A 4,431-nucleotide genomic window follows, 5' to 3' on the forward strand; every position below is an offset into this window, starting at 1 on the left:
CAGGTGTCTCTTTATCTCTCTTCCTCTGTATCTCCCTCTTCTCTGGATGCAGAAAACAAGGAGGAACTAACTGCAACCTTTTGTTCAACAAAAAATCCGACTGCCAGTTGCCACTCAGAGTTCGTGGGAGAGAAACTCAGGTTTGTTGATGCTGGTAGGCCAGGACAGAGCTGGTAGCGCTCCAGGGCTCAGACCCTGAACAAAGGAAAGATAGATAGCCTTTTTTGTTTTTTGTTTTTTTTTGCCTCCAGGGTTATTGCTGGGGCATGGTGCCTGCACTATGAACCCACTGTTTCTGGAGGCTATTTTTCCTTTTGGTTGCCCTTGTTGTTATTGCTGTCATTGTTGGATAAGATAGAGAGAAAGGGAAGACAGAGGGAGAGAGAAAGAGAGACACCTGCAGACCTGCTTCACCGCTTGTGAAGCGACTCCACCTGCAGGTGGGGAGCCGGGGGCTCAAACCGGGATCCTTGAGCAGGTCCTTACACTTTATGTCATGTGCGCTTAACTCGCTGCGCTACTGCCCTACAGATAGCTTTTACAGGGGCTGCAGACTGAGAGGAAGGAAAAAAAAAAAAGGCATATAGAAGGATATAGAAGCCAAAGTTGCAAAGTTGGTGGGTGGGTCCTATCTTCTACCTCCAGAAGCTTGCTTACTGTTCTGTTCCCTTTGCTTCCTCAGTGAGTCTAGCTAGATGGAGGGGTAGGTGAGCCTCAGGGTTTGGAGGAACAGGACTTAAAGGAGGCTGGGGTCTTAGAAGCATTCAGTGGCTGTGTTGTATTAATTATTCCCTTGTCACTCTCTCAATTTCTCTCTGTCCTATTATATAAAAGGGATTTTTAAAAAAAAAGGAAAGAAAGAAAATGAAGCAGGGATTAATACAACTAATGAACACACAATCTCCCCCCAGCTCTTTAGGGAAAAAAAAAAATGATACAGTTAGACCATTAATACCAAAATTAATGACAAAGGGGCCAGGTGGTGGCGCACCTGGTTGAGCGCACATGGTACACTGTGAAAGGACCCAGGTTCGAGCCCCTGGTCCCCACCTGCAGGAGGAAAGCTTCATGAGTGGCAAAGCAGGGCTGCAGGTGTCTCTCTGTCTCTCTCTCCCTCTCTATCTTCCCCTCCCCTCTCGATTTCTGGCTGTCTCTATCCAATAAGTAAATAAAGATAATATAAAAAAAATAATGGCAAGACCCTTTTGATTTCAGAAAAGTTAGTTGGGAAACAGTGCATCTTGGGATAGAAGGAATTTGGTGACTACTTTTCCGTTGATGTTGGACTCAGTCACTGGAAGGAGGCACATAGAAGAGACTTTGTTTAACAAATGTATCTGCTGGGGGAGTTAGAGAGGCTGTGATTCAGAGTTGCTTGCCAAACACTGAGTGGGAGTTTGCAGCTAAACTAAGGACAGAGCTTTCAGAAGACAGTGACTACTGGCAGCTAGAGTTCTTAAAAATATATATATGGGGAGTCGGGTGGTAGTGCAGCTGGTTAAGCGCATGTGGCGCAAAGCGCAAGGACCGGCATAAGGATCCCGGTTTGAGCCCCCGGCTCCCCACCTGCAGGGGAGTCGCTTCCCAGGCGGTGAAGCAGGTCTGCAGGTGTCTGTCTTTCTCTCCCCTCCCCCGCCCCCCCCCCCCCCCCCCCCCCCCCCCCCGTCTTCCCTTCCTGCGTCTCCATCCTCACCTGCAGGGGGAAAGCTTTGCGAGTGATGAAGCAGGGCTGCAGGTGTTTCTCTCCCTTTCTGTCACCCACTTCCCTCTTGATTTCTGGCTGTCTCTATTCAATAAGTAAATAAAGATTTAAAGATTATTTAAAAAATTAAAAGTGGGGAGTTGGGCAGTAGCGCAGTGGGCTGGCTAAGTGCCCATGGCGCAAAGCACAAGGATGGGATAGTAAGGATCTGGTCCGGGCTCCCCACCTCACAGGCGGTGAAGCAGGTCTGCAGGTGTCTGTCTTTCTCTCCCCCTCTCTGTCTTCCCCTCCTCTCTCCATTTCTCTCTGTCCTATCTAACAACGATGACATCAATAATAGTAACTACAACAATAAAAAAAACAAGGGCAACAAAAGGGAAAATAAATAAATAATAAATATTTTTTAAAATGAAAAAGAAAATATGTGTGATCATTTTAATTAAAAGAAAACATCTTAGGAAAGTTTTTTTTTTTCTCTTTGTTCTCTATAGATTCCTTCTAGGTTCCCTGCTGGTTAACAGTACTCGTGCCTTTCAGTGGAACCTTTAAAGTATATTCCAGGGCCAGCAAAATAGCTCCCTTAGACAGTGTGTTACTTTGCCTTGTGTGCACCTGTTTGACCAGGCTCCTGCCTGGCCACACAGCATTATAGGAAGCTTTGGAGCTGTGGTCTTTCTTCTCTCTCTGCCTCTCTGTCTCTGTCTAAATAGAAAAGGCAGTGGAGATAGTTTACATAATAACAAGTCATTATTTTTTAAAAGTCCCAGTAAATAATTACTACAAATTGTCATCTGTGTATACCAACTGGTGAAAATCACTGGGGGTATCTCTTATTGTCGTTGATAATCAGGAAAGTGTAAACTTTCTTCAAACAAATGTTTTATTTTGGAGATTCCCTTCCTGCTGGAAACATGGTCAAATATTAAGTGAATGGTCTTCAGCTGACTCAAGCAATGTTGAATTGTTTTTCTTCTTACCAGTTCTACAGTTGATAAGGCTTGTCCTTTAGGGATCTATTTTTAGATGTCCACAAATAGACTCTTACTGAATTGCGTTTGGAGGTTTCTATTAAACTTCCAGAAGAGATGAGATTATGTCGCTTTCTATGAGACACTGGGGAGGAAGATCAGAATTGATTTTGTGTGATAATCTGAGGTTTCCCCTCTCAGAGAGATGCAGACCATTCAAGTAACTTATAAGAAGTCTGTACTACTTTTGCCCCAGAGTAACTCTAAGTCTGAGACTTCTGAAGAGAATGCTTTTTAGAGAAAATAATGTTTTCTTATATTTTAACCACTTTTGGTCCTTTCCAAGCAAATAATCCAGACTTGGTACTTCCACGGCAGCACATTTGATGGCTGTATCTCATGACACAATGTGTTATGACTTGAGCTAAGAAAAAAAGCGTCCTGGCGACCGGGTAGTGCCACACTTGGTTGAGAAAAAGGGCTTCGAGCCCCCAGTCCCTACACACAGAGGAAACTTCATGAGTGCAGAAGAACTGCTCTTTCTTTATCTCCCCCTTCCTCAGTTTCTGTCTCTTAAATAAATAACTATTTTTTAAAAAAGAAATAGAATAAAATTCTGATGGGAAAGATAGCATAGTAGTTACGCAAAGCGATTCTCATAACTGGGTAGGGGAGATAGCATGGTGGTTAGGCAGAGATTATCCTGCTAGAGGCTTCAAAGTCTCAGGTTCAATCCCCACACCACCATAAACCAGAGCTGAGCAGTGCTCTGGAAAAATAAAAAAAAAATAATTGGGAGTCAGGCGGTGGCGCAGTGGGTTAAGCACACGTGGCGCCAAGCACAAGGACTGGCGTGAGGATCCTGGTTCGAGCCCCAGCTCCCCACCTGCAGGGGAGTCACTTCACAGGCGGTGAAGCAGGTCTGCAGGTGTCTGTCTGTCTCTCCCCCTCTCTGTCTTCCCCTCCTCTCTCCATTTCTCTCTGTCCTACCCAACAACAACGACACCAATAACAACAACAATAATAATAACTACAGCAACAATAAAAACAAGGACAACAAAAAGTAAATAAATAAATATTTAAAAATAATAAAATAAAATTTTTTTCTTTAATCCTACAATACTGATTTCTTCCTTCCTTCCTTTCTTCCTGCCTTTCTTTCTCTTTCTCTTTTTTTAAAATTTATTTATTTATTTCCTTTTGTTGCCTCTGTTGTTTTTAAATTGTTGTAGTTATTATTATTGTTGTTACTGATGTCATTGTTGTTGGATAGGACAGAGAGAAATGGAGAGAGGAGGGGAAGACAGAGAGGAGGAGAGAAAGACAGACACCTGCAGACCTGCTTCACCACCTGTGAAGTGACTCCCCTGCAGGTGGGGAGCTGGGGCTCGAACCGGGATCCTTCCTCTGGTCCTTGTGCTTTGTGCCACCTGCGCTTAACCTGCTTTGCTACAGCCTGACTCCGTTGTTTTTTTTTTTGTTTGTTTGTTTTTTTTTTAAAGTCACCATCCATTACAGCCACTCAATCTTGACATGGCTGATCAGAATAGTTTATTTTTCTCTAACTGGAGCATTGCTCAACTCTGTTACAAGGTAGTGCTGGGCATCTACAGCTTTGGGGCCTCAGGCAGAAAGTCTTTCTGCATAATCACTGCTCTGTCTCTCCAGCCCATGGCCGAGCAGTTTCCTATGGGCATTTTCTCCTGTGGCCACTCTTAGTGAGGGATTCTGCTCACATGATCTGTACTGTTTTGTAGGTTT

The sequence above is a fragment of the Erinaceus europaeus genome, chromosome 18 (genome assembly GCF_950295315.1).
Source record: "Erinaceus europaeus chromosome 18, mEriEur2.1, whole genome shotgun sequence".
In the NCBI taxonomy this organism is placed as follows: Eukaryota; Metazoa; Chordata; class Mammalia; order Eulipotyphla; family Erinaceidae; genus Erinaceus; species Erinaceus europaeus.